General features: G+C 48.2%; 1 protein-coding gene across 2 annotated transcripts in view; it reads left to right on the plus strand.

Annotated features, from left to right (window-relative positions):
* Positions 1 to 618: 618 nt before the first annotated feature.
* SRC (SRC proto-oncogene, non-receptor tyrosine kinase) overlaps positions 619 to 13,028 on the plus strand; it is a 57,309-nt gene continuing 44,899 nt past the window's right edge. For both annotated transcript variants that reach the window (XM_018557691.1, XM_018557692.1), the window contains exon 1: positions 619 to 843. The gene's annotated coding sequence lies outside the window, so the exon portion shown is untranslated. The remainder of the gene's footprint in view (positions 844 to 13,028) is intronic.

Consider the following 13,028-nt stretch of genomic DNA (forward strand, 5'->3'; position numbering starts at 1 on the left):
ACCTGGCTATTCTGCATTGAAAGAACCTTCCTAAGCACTTCCTGTTGTAGGGTGACAACACTCTGTCTCTTTCTCCCAACTGTGCTCCTGCGTTGTCACCGTCACATGGTTTTCCAATGGATGTTTCAACACCTTACCCAGGCATGGTCCGCTATTGTCACCATTAGGACACCAACCCTGAGAAATGCTACGCGGTTATGGCTGACGCGCAAGTAGTTGCACATAGGCTGCAGGCGATCAGTACCACCCAGGAGCAACAGATGATGAAAAAAAGATACTATATAAAGAAAATTAGCATTTTTATGATATAATGTGAATTTTTAGGGTTTACATCTAACATGCGTTCCCACTGTACGCTGACACTTTAGGACACACTGATTCTCTGATGTATGAGGCTGCAGGAGAGGGTAGGCACACGTGACCAGGGCGGGCTTAGGCGATGAGTGACAGCTCGTGGGCGTCTCCCGGGCTCAGTCAGATACATGGAGGCGGGCTTTACAACATCCCGCCTGAAGGGGCGGGCTCGGTCAGTGATTGACACCCACTTAGGCGTCTCCTAGGCTGAGTCAGACAGACGGGGGCGGGCTCTGGTACACGCACACCCACAAGGGGAGGGCTCAGCGCAGACTGTGGGGAGGAGGGTGCAGCTGCCGGCCGGGCGTGAACCTCAATCCAAGGAGAGGCAAACTTCTCGGCCCGGGGCATCGGGGGGCTGCACCGAAAAGTGAGAAGGGGGCCGGGGGGTACTGACTTCCCAAATACCGCCGTCACCCCCCCCTCTGTGTGAGGGGGGTCCCCGGGGAATAGGACATCAGGGAACACCCCTTTGTGGGTCAGGACAAGGTGAGCACCGGGGCATCTATTGGGGTGGCACCGTGTGTGTGTGCGGGATACCCGGGGATCTGTCTGTCTGTCCCCTCCTTTACCTGCCTGTCTGGTCATCCATGCCGCTCTCACAAGGTCTCTTTAAATGATCGCATCCCTGGATGTCTGTGTGCGATATATGTGGATATGGTCACCGATCCCGAGCGATGTGTGTCAGCGGTCCTCATACACAGAGATCCTCATTGTGGCTCCTGGATGTCAGTGTGATTTACTGAGGAGCCTCCTTGTAGAGGGTATAGTCCGTGTGTATGTGTATATGCTGTGTGTATATGCTGTGTGTGTGTATGTATGTATGTATGTATGTATGTATGTATGTATGTATGTATGTATGTATGTATATATATTCATCTCAGGACTTGTTGAAGGAAAGCAGTGCTGGCAGCTGCCCTTGTCTTCCAGGGACAATCCCAGACTGCACATGTCTGTCTTTGCTTTAAATGACAGTTTGCAGATATACCTTCTTTCCTTCCTTTTTCCCTTCTTCTCCCCGCTTTTCCTTCCTTTTTCCCTTCTTCTCCCCGCTTTTCCTTCCTTTTTCCCTTCTTCTCCCCGCTTTTCCTTCCTTTTTCCTTCCTTCTCCCCGCTTTTCCTTCCTTTTTCCCTTCTTCTCCCCGCTTTTCCTTCCTTTTTCCTTCTAGAATCCAGTCATGCTGTGTAAGGGAAAGGCTCTGGGTCTGCAGACCTGGGTAGCCGTGTGACGTGTTGCTCGGGTACATTTTCGCAGTGTCATGTAAACCTGACAGAGGAATGAGGTCACATGGTGCAGCTCTCCTGTCCTCGCATGTGCCGGCTGCATTACTTTTCTTTTTATTTCCAGAATCTTCCTGATCACCTTCCACCTCCTTCCTGTACCCTGAACTCATCCCGGCTATTTATTATAAAATATCTCCTCTCTCTGTAATGGGGGTAAAGAATCAAGTCATGAGAGCAGCGTAGGTTGACAACGCTTATCCTCCATACCGGGGGGCGAGTAATAGTTGTCAGTCTAGCACAGGAAGGATCGCCAGGTGGAAACGAATGCCGTCACCACACCCAGAGAAGGTGCAATATGTTTTTGGATACACATCAGGCTGATCATACACCATACAATCTCCTTTTAGATCTGCCAACGACTATGTAGTGCAAGAGAGGAGATTGTGCAGGGGTAGGCAAACTCCAGCCCGGCTGTAATGCAACTACAAACCCCATGATGCATTGCAAGACTCCCCAGTGGCAGATGCATGATGGGATTTGTAGTTTCACCACAGCCGATGGGCCAGAGGTAGCCCACCCCTGGTATAGTGTGTGTCCAGCTTTAGATTGTTAGTTTCTGTGGCAAATTGCTACCCTCCTCTGTGCTGGGACTGCGTTTCTCTGTCTTCTAAGGTCCCAGCTTGCCAGAGATATACAGGATATATGGAGTATGCTGGGAGTTGTAGTTCTTCAATAGCAAGCAATGTATGTCTGTGTGCAGTGTCATTGGAAAACAGAAATACGGAATTGCGTCCTCTCTTGGGCACAAGAGCTGACGCTCTGCAGCTGCCTCTGGCAGCCAGACGTCCCTCCCCAACCTCCGTTCAGGTCTGTGAACGTTATGTAGGCCAAAATATTCGGCATCCCACCTCCCCCTCACCTCTTCCCTCCTGGTTCCAGGCGTGTTCCAGCTCGCTGTGTGTTCTGAGGAATCACACATTCATCATGGAACACCATGCCAGCGCCGCCGCCGACAGAGCTATATTCTAACGGCGACGCTGCTCTGCTGTTTGGCTGCCCATAGACCAGGGGTGGGCTAACTACAAATCCGATCATGCCTCTGGGGGTCATGTCTGTGGCTGGCAGGGTCTTGCAATGCCTCATGGGATTTGTAGTTCCACAGCAGCTGGCGTGTCGGGATTTACCTACCCCAGATATAGACAGACATACCTCCAATGAATGGTTCTGTCTGGCCACTTCCTGCACAGCTCGGCCTGTGTGTGGCTTTTCTGGGTGACGTGACATTGCTCCCCTGTAATGTGGGGGGATGGTGAGCCTCTCAGTGTGCATTAGAAGCTGCGACAAGTCGGGTAAACCCATCTCATTTCCTGGCTGGAGGATGTCCGGCATCTAGCCAGGCAACTTCGCCCCTCCAGCTGTTTTGGAACTACAAGTCCCATGAGGCATTGCAAGACTGACCATTACAGACATGACTCCCAGAGGCATGCTGGGATTTGTAGTTGAAGCAAAGCGGGGGGAGTTTGCCTACCCTGATCTAGCTCTTTCCCCCCCAGCCTATCCCTGGCCCTCCCCTGTCATTCACCGTACTTCATTATTGTCAATCATGGAAGCTCGGCATCATATGTGGGTGTTGCCTAGGGGCCCACTTTTTTATGAATGAATCCAGATCATACGCATAAGGGATTTCTTAGTCACACTTAGTCGGCATGTGCTTGCTCCAACTCTCTCAGCTCTGCTTCCCTGAACTTCCTGTCCAGTATGAGATCACAAGGGACAGAGCTGTCTCCAGCAGCCGTCCATCTACTAGCATGGTGAAGGGATGGGACAGGGAACGGGAATGGGTTCCTTGCTGTTTCTGTGGAGACACACAGCTTACTTTTCGGCTGTTCCGAAATGTCGCTATATGATGTGATGGCAATCGAGTCAATAAACCCTTTTTGACTTGAAATTCTATTGTAGTGGGAGTGACTTTAAAAAAATATATACACAGCTTACTAGCACACGCAAGGGTGACTCCATAGGACCCTACAAGGGAAAGCCCATGCAAGGGTGGCTCCATAGGACCCTGCAAAGGAAAGGAGTCACCCTAAAGCAGGATATCAGGACCAGTGATCAGGGGACCAGCTGATAATTGGGGGCTTGTTGACATGAGGAAAGAGACGAGTTCTGACTTAAACAGTGTGCTGCTACTCCTTCATTTTCCTGATGGGAGTCAGTGACCAAGCTGATTTTCCTAACTGTGGTGGAGGAGAGTGAGGTCACTGAGCTGGATGTGTAGACACACTGAACAGATGAATGTATTAGTATGCCAGTTCTTCATTGTCCAATCAGAAGACGTGCCTTGCGATCCCATGCGGCCGGAGGGTGTGGCTACGGTGCCATTCACTTAGATGGACCGCCACGCCCCCTCCTGCCCCACAGCATAGTGAGCCGGCCGCAATGCAGAATCGGGCCGGAACGCACTGCATCTGGTGGGAAAGGGCAACTAAAGACAGCTTCCGCCTATTAACATGCAATGGAGGGAGTTTATCAATAACTGGAGCAGACAGAATCTGGAGCCGCTGCCCAATTAGCTTCTATCTTCAGTTTGTTGACAATGAAAGGTTGGTTGCCATTGGCAACTGCTCCAGTCTTAATGAGATCTGCCAGCACAGTACAGTTCATTATGGTAATATTCCCCTCCCCCGTATTGCAGAGGACCGTCCATTACAGAGAACAACTTTTTTTTTTCATTATTCATCATGTTTTGTGCAAGCAGCTTTTTATGTTTATTTAGGTCAGGCGCTGTGATTGGGAACATGTACCTCATATAAAGTGGGTGTTATCCCAATTTGGCTGCAAAAGTGGAAACACACTCTAAGGAGGAATTGCCTGACACAGTCTTTGTTATTCATCGCTACCAGTCAAATATCAACACCGCGCTTGTATATATTGACGTCCATCCGCAGCTCATCCGCCCACTCCCAGGTTACCGGAGAATAATGATGGTTCCCTGACAGCGACACTTGTAATGTAACGCAAATCCCCATCAGATTCATCGCTCACCGGAAACGCCAGCTCCCTATTTCTGAAGGTCTTGTGTTACAGCCGCCTGGTCGTCAGAAGTCATCGCCTGTAGCAACAACAGTCGCCCCGTGCTGTTCTTCCTCCTCCTCCTCGTTGCTTAAGTTCTAGAGCATCACAAATAAACAGGATTACATCTTTAACCCCTTTTAGTCCCCCATTCATACTTCGCATACACCCACGTCGCACGTGACTGCGCGTCACGTTGGTCCGTGTTTGCCATGTGAGCCCATTAATTGCAATGGGCTGCCACATGCGCAGCAAGGCAGCCCATGAGGCTAGGTTCACACCTAGGCGACACCTCACCGCGTTGCAATCGTGCACGATTCCACGCGGATTGTCGCACGGTCAGGAGTCGCCAAAGTGTAAACCAATTGCGCTGTGGGCGGATAGCACGGTTTCCCGCCGCCATTCCACCCGTGCTTCTGAACACAGCCGCGCGTGTCCTGTATTACAAAAAGAAGGTACGTGTACCCTTTTTCTGTGATTGCCATGCGGATGTCACCCCGTTGAAATCAATGGGGCTGCGCAGCAATCGCTGCCTGCATCGTGCAGGACTGCACGACACCTGTCCTGGGTGTCGTGCGGTGTAGTGCAGATGTGAACCTAGCCTGAAGCAGTTTCAGTTGCAAGCGTCATGCGGTTTTTGACCACATATTTGTGCACAGGTAAAAACGTGCGTTTTACTGGGCACCTTTGGGGTGCCATTAACAAGTAATGGCAGCACAAGCGCATCACACATTTTCAACAAGTTACGTGAACATGCGCCCATGCATGCACTTAAGGGGCATGTTCACGTGACGCCTAAGGCCCCGTTCACATTGAGCGATTTATCGCGCGATTTTTGCAGCGATATCGCTCATATTTCCACGCTATATCGCTCTATGTAGCTTCACCAATACATTTCAATGTAGCTGTTCACATCTCGTCGCTCAATATCGCTCAATATCGCTTGTAGCTCGTCGCTGGTAGCTTGTCGCTTCTACATGACCCTTTTTTAGAGCGATTTTGAGCGATATTGCTCCTGATTACATACAGCCCAATAGGAAGACATCGCGCGACACGTCGCTCAATGTCGCGCGATTTCCATGTCGCTCAGTGTGAATGGGGTCTGAGTGTGTGTGTGTGTGTGTGTGTGTGTGTGTGTGTGTGTGTGTGTGTGTGTGTGTGTGTTTGTTTTATTGTACCGGTTAAAAATTCACGTTAGGCCTGAAGTTACTTAAAAGAGAACTATGGGGTGAGTGTTTTCCCCCCATAGTTCTCTTTAGGGCCACTGGTGGACATATACTAACCACCTCCCGTGACCCAAAGCTCACTCTATCACCAGCTTTTGCTTGCTATATACTGAGACTGCCGCAACCGGGACAGATCCTGACAATACTGTCGAGATCCAGCTGCGTGAGTGACAGCTGGATCTGCCTGTCATGACCCGCCACCAAGCTTCCTGTTGGGCTGCGAAGCCCACACCCATGTTACCTCGGGATGGCGGTATCCGTGAGTACCGGTACTCGATACCAAACAAACGATATTGTGCGTTCTGGCCGGAACGCACTGCATCACATTGCGGGCTGTCTCACTATGTTGGGGGCGGTCCATTGAAGTGAATGGCATCCTAGCCACGCCCTCCGGCCACAATGCGATCGGCCGCACGGGAATGCAAGGCACATGAATGCCTGCGGTCCGGTCAGAAAAAATGCTGCAAGCACTATATTTTCTGACCGGAACGCAGGTATTGATAGGTCACGCGTTCCCGTGCGGCCGATCGCATTGTGGCCGGAGGGCGTGGCTACGGTGCCACATTTGGGCCAGAACGCACTGCCTGGTGTGTCTGTGGAAATCTTTCTGTTCCAGTGTTCAGGTTCTTGGTAGAGGAATTGGGAGGAGGATGTCATCCATGTCAGTCCACATTACACTGATATTTGCTAGTAGGATGTTGGGGTTTTCTGTTAATTTATGTCATTGTGAGTGCACAAAATGGGTCTTCAACTTGAATAATCTTAGCAATATTTATATGTCCTACATATGGCAGCCATGTTTGCTTATTAGCATGTGACTGCTATCTTATGTTAAGACATTGGAATGAGAGCGTCCTCTACTGGCTGATCTGCAAATCTCAGTATTTAATAGGAGAATAGAAATATGGAGAGGAAGCTTGCAAAAATGTCACATCAAACATTACAAATAATGTAACAGTAGCTAAAAATACACGCTTTACCCTTTTACACTGTCCGCCCTTTTGTGGGGAACGTCTGATGGCTTATTGTGGTATTTTTTTATTATGGTGCTGTAGATTAGGGGGGGACAAATTTTATATTCAGGAGCCAGGGTGTTCAGTCCAGGAGCCAACAGGATTTTTTAAGACAATAACGAGAAAACCTCAAAGGTTAGGCACTGGCTGTCATTTTTAAGGAGCATTGGTTGCCTGGCTCGGGGATTTGCCCAGCACTGGTTTAGGGGGTAGATTGGTAGGTTCAGATTTGTGGTTCTGAATGAAAGTCCTCCCTACAAAAAAAAGTGTTAATACCCTTTGTCACCAATTCCTACTGACTACATGAGCTCCTCTGCCTGATACATCTTCAACATCCAGCGCCCTTTAAGGTTCCTTTCTCCGGTCCCTTAGTCACTACTGTGTCCTGCAGGAATCTGAGGGGAGAGCTCCAGAATGCAGAAGGGGGCCAGGTATCTGACACTGCTTTTAAAGATTTCTCAGATGGCCATCTTCCGAGAGACGACATGGATGAGCAGTACAGGTGGCGGAAGGATATGTATGAACTTCTTATTTTGCAGGAAGGACTTTCATTCCCAAATTTAAAGTTTTATAGTCACTTTAAAGAAGAACTCCGGGTACATTGTTTATTAACCCTTGCAGTGGGGCTGCAGGGTTAACTGCTTTTAGTCAAGGGCTGAAAATAAAATCATGCTTGCTCAATCCTCCAAGCTGGCCGGATGTGACAATGGTCCTTGCAGCCTGTTTCCTCCTCCATTGCAGCAATGCAATATCCCTTGGCATCCTCATGTCCTATACACTATATATAGAATAAGATGACTCGGGGGACCTTCAACGCTGCAGCGGAGGGGGAGAGACACTCCAGTGAACCGGTCTAAGAGCAAGCCGGCTCGGAGGATCAGGTGGGAAAAAACTTTTTTTTTTATTTTCAACCCTAGACCAAAAGGAGAACTGTAGGGTGAGTGGTTTCCACTTATCCTCATAGTTAGAGCCAACGTTCGACATTGAAACGGTCACACGTCAGCTCTGTTGATCGGGAAGTGAGAGAAAACATACTGCCGATCCACTCACTTCCCGATCATCTGCCTGCAGAGAGGAGTGACTGTCAGTCACCGCTCCCCAGAGGGATTCCCTCCCCTCTCCGATCCTCCAGCGCTGACTGAACAGATGTTGAGGGGGCGGGCATAGCTGGCTCTGTCTCTAGATAGGCAGAGCCAGCCGTCCATCAGCCAGCAGGGTGGATCTTGACTATATTGTCAGGATCCGTCCCGACTGCGGCACTCTCGGTATATAGCAGGCAAAAGGCTGGCTATATGATGAGTTTTGGGTCACGGGAGGAGGTTAGTATATTATTGTTATTACATTGTATTTATATAGTGCCAACAGTTTGCGCAGCGCTTTACAATATAAGGAAGACATTACCGTTGCAATACAATACAAGATGGTAAGGAGGGCCCTGCCCCTGAGGGCTTACAATCTGAAAGGGAGGGGGAAGTGATACATGAGGAGGTAGCTGTGGTAGTATATGTCCTCCCGTCACCCTAAACAGAATTATGGGATAAAAAGGTTTCCCCATAGTTCTCTTTTAACCCTTGCAGGGCTAGCATGAGAATAAGCAGTAGATATTGAGGTCATACTATGCGTTAAGGATCACATTTCAGTGTTGAATTAGGTGTTGGGCTCAACTCAAGTGTTGGGATTTGGTTAGAGGTCAAGATGATTGGTGTGTGTTATAAAAAGTTATTTGCGACATCAAAGGCTCTCTGCCAAAAACTGACAGCGCAGAATCCCAACATTCTGACCACATGCAACGCCGCGATTGCTTCATGCTGCTAAAGCGCTGTGTTAGGGATTCAATAAACTTTGCTATTCTTAGCTGCACTTTGCTATTTCGAGAAAATGGCCAATAATGCTCTATAATTGCCTGTAGCATGATTATTGGACATAAGTCTTCTCGGTAGGCATCGCTTAACGTGCCAAGTATGTGCGGATATAGTCACCAGGTACTTAATACTGCAGAGTGTATTGGGGTACAAAGAGTCAGCATCGTTTTACATATAAATTACAAAATGTTCTCATGGAAAATAACTGCGAAACCTATTCCAGGTACTTTATTTTTGGAAAGTGTTACAGCAAACGAAAGCAATAATCCTTTGCACATATTGATTAAATCCAGCGGTATATCTGCAAGCCATGTTCTTGCGATATGGGACCATATGGCACCATTATAGTTTTTAGGGGGAAAACAAACCGCTCAGAAAAGATATTGAAAGGAGAACTATGAGGTGAGTGCTTTCACTCACCTCATAGTTCTAGCCGACCTGTGACAATGAGACTGTCACAGGTCGGCTCAGTAGATCGGGAGGTGAGCGAACACATACCGGGTTCCCTCACCTCTCGATCCTGTCACGGCTCTCTGCCGTGACAGGGGGAGGGGCTGGATTCCCCCCTCCCCGCTCCGATCCGCCAGCGCTGTCTTGTGGATCGGACGGAGGGGGTGGGTACAGCTGGCTCTGCCTTTTAGATAGGCAGAGCCAGTTGTCAGTCACGCAGCTGGGCGGATCCCGGCACAATTGTCGGGATCTGCTTCAGCTGCGGCGTCTCAGTATACCGCGAGCTACAGCTCATGGTATACTGAGCCTAGGGTGACGGGAGGACGCTAGTTTGTGTCCTCCCGTTACCCTAAGGAGAACTATGGGGAAAAGACTTAACCCCATAGTTCTCCTTTAATGAATTCAAACAAAACTATTGTAGTGTAGGAGTAGGAAAAATTGGAACTAGTCTGTGTCCTTTATTCACGAGATTTTTCTGCTACTTCCTGTGTGATTCCTTGGACAGGAAATGAGCACAACCTTTCCAGGGGAGACTCATTGCAATTGACTGGGAAAAGATGGGAACATCTACAGCTGACTGGTTGTTGGGGAAATTTTTTGGTCTTTTGTTGTGGTCGGAGGGACAGGAGAGAAGGCACGCAGCCAGGAAAAAAAAAACTTGTCTAAAACAGCTTTTCTAGCCATAGAGAAACCCTTGTAATATTTCTCAGGGAACCCTGCTAAACATTATATGGAAAGCTCAGGGTACATCGGTGTGATCAATAAGTTTTAGATATGATTAATAAAAAAGAATATATGTGGTGTGGTGATTGTAAAATTGCCCCCTAGATTCGAGGTCACTGGAGATGGGGTCAGTCGGAAAGTGAGCCTTATATTAGTTCATTCTGTAGTGCCTTCTTGCTGGTCAGTGGAGATGGAACCACTTACATTGATGGTCATTGTGTCAGGTGTCCTCCTTTGGTGATCAGTGTAGCGGTAACCACTTACACTGATGGCCGTTGGGTCAGGTGTCCTCTTTGAGGCTGGGTTCACACCTAGGTGTATCGAATATGCGCGTTTGCAATGATTGGTTTTCACATGTTGAGCGTTTTACAGCGTGTAGGAACGCGCTGTAAAACGCTCAGGTGTGAACCAGGCCTGACTGGTGGTCATTGGAGATAATGGAAGCACTTACATTGATGGTCATTGGGTGAGGTGTCCTCTTCGATTGGTGGTCAGTGGAGATGATGGGACCACTTATATTGATGGTCATTGGATTAGGTATCCTCTTTGATTGTTGTCAAAAAAAGTCACCCGCACTCCATGGTCCAATGTGTTGAACGCCTCTTTTATTCAGACGTTATGCAAACATGGTGGCACAGTGGAAAAACAACATATCTGCACATAAAAGGGTCCCTTCATCAGGTGAAACCAGTGACTGTGTTTACCTGATGAAGGGACCCCATTCGGTCCAGATATGTTGCTTTTACACTGTGCCCCCATGTTTTAATAACGTCTGAATAAAAAGAGGCGTTCAACACATTGGACCTTGGAGTGCGGTTTACTTTTTTGGACATACCAGCATCCACATATCTTATGGGATGCCGGTCATGAGTACTGTGGATTACACATTACTGATAGCATTGACCACCAATCAAAGAGTTAACGGAACCCATGTCGATTGATGGTCATTGGGTGCATTGTCCTCTTTGTTGGTAAGTGAAGCTTGAACTACTTACATTGATGGTCATTGGGTCAGGTGTGCTCTTTGGTGGTCAGTGGAGATGAAACCACTTACATTGATATTCAATGGGTGAGGTGTGCTCTTTGATTGGTGGTCAGTGGAAGCAGGAGCCTCTTACACTGGGTGCTGTATGTATTATTTACACAAAGGAAATTGTCAGGATATTGGCCTCCTGTTGTCCCCTGTGCATCAAGGGCTGCGTTGTGCACTAGGGGTCCCTCTAAAGCTGGCCATACATGGCTCGCATTTTGTCAGATTCCTTCTGTTTCAGCCAAGATTTGAGCCGTGAATGACCATGTCAACACCACTCAGCTCCACCATACTCGTAGTAAACAATTGGAGCAAGATGGACATTTCTTGGCTGAGCAGTGACTGCGTCCTATCAGATTCAGGTATATAGACAGCCGTGGGTGTTGCAGCTGTCTGAATACAAGCCTTCTAGGGTGTACAGGGACTGACTGTGCTGTCTGGCAGGGTACAATGATTACAAAACTCGAGAATTGACATCCTTTTGGCAGGTAACATTTTTTTCCCCACAGGTTTTTGCACACAAACACATTGTTTAAGTATTGTTCATGTGTTTTCATGCTTCAGGTGTTTTTATTTTGCCCAATGGAAAGCAGTAGCATCTGTGACATAATTTTGTTGTCGCCATATCTGCTTCTTGGTTTTGCTATGTGGTGTCTTGTGCTATTGGAACTCCCAATCTGGGAAAACTGCCCAATTTCTTCCTAGGATCTCTGCCACTTGCAACGGTTCTTGTAATGGGCATTAGGGATGAGCTCTGGTTTGGTCTGAACAAAGCTCATCCAAACCCAAAGTAAGGCATCAGTGCACGCCCAAACAGCATTGGCCTGGGCATTCCCTGCTCTGCAGCTGCAGGTATGCTGGCTACTTCATGGACCTATCTGGCCATATTAGGTAATTGTAACCAAATCTTGCCATGTGGGCCATATATGGTGGGCATCTCTGGGGTCGTTTAGGTTCTGTAAGGCCCTCGCCAGGTGGAAGAAAGTCTTCACATTCAGCATGGACTCTCCTGAATCACAAGCCTGAGGTTGCTACAAGAAGACCGGTGGTTAGGCGCAAACATGCACTAAGACAATTGTTGCTCATTTTTAGGCACTCTCGTTAAGTCTCTCAGGCCGAATATGAGATATTCTGCCCTCCAAAAAAAGCCGGTGTCATTTTTTTTTGTCGGCAGTACGACACTCCGCTTTGAATGGACACCATTAAATCTAATGGGAATCTTCATGTTGAACATTGTCAGGAAATTTGCCTCAAATCACTCCGGTGGAAATGGGAGCTTCAAAGTGCCTGATAGCCTCTGGAAGAGATCAGTCTGGAGGGGAGATGGAGTTTTCCATGTCACTGTTACAGCCAACTATTGTTTTGTCCCGAGCTGGCGGCATTTCCTCTCTCGTTTCCATAGGAATGAGCCCAAGTATGCACGTCCATGAACAAGCCTGTGTGTCCGATGGATCTATAGTGTCTACGGCCATGTTTAGAAGACCGTCATAGGATTAGTGTACTGTAAAGCAGACCTGAATAGACTGTGGTATTACCAAGGAATCTGTGGTAATTGCAGGTCCTTTCCTATCATTTCTGAGTTCAGGACTTTCTGTATTCTCCGGGTGCTTTATTAGGACAAACTTGCCTTTTTATCTTGCCGTGTAGCTTGTGAATGGCGTTTCTTCTCTACGAGTTTATGAATTTTGCCGGGATGTCAACAGTCCCTTATTTTGCTATTTTAACAATGCAACTAGACAACTTTTTTTTACAGCTCCAGAATAGGGATGCACCGATACCAGTTTTTCGGTATCAATTACGAGTGCCGATTTTATTTTTTTCGGGACTCGCTGAAATCTAAACACCGGAGGTCCCATTAAGGAAGACAGGCAGCGTGTAATTACTTCCTGATTAGCCGTGAAGCCGTCTCCATGCTCCCTCTTCACCAGGTGATGAGAGAGCATGGAGCCGGCTTTCTAGCCAATCAGGGGGCGGGTAATAACTCGCCACCTGGCTTCCTGATTGGCCAGGAATCCTAGTCACAAGGTGATGAGAGAGCATGGATCCGGCTTTGTAGCCAATCGGGGCGGGTAAT

Source organism: Nanorana parkeri, unplaced genomic scaffold, assembly GCF_000935625.1.
Source record: "Nanorana parkeri isolate BGI_ZX_2015 unplaced genomic scaffold, ASM93562v1 scaffold295, whole genome shotgun sequence".
NCBI classification, from domain to species: domain Eukaryota; kingdom Metazoa; phylum Chordata; class Amphibia; order Anura; family Dicroglossidae; genus Nanorana; species Nanorana parkeri.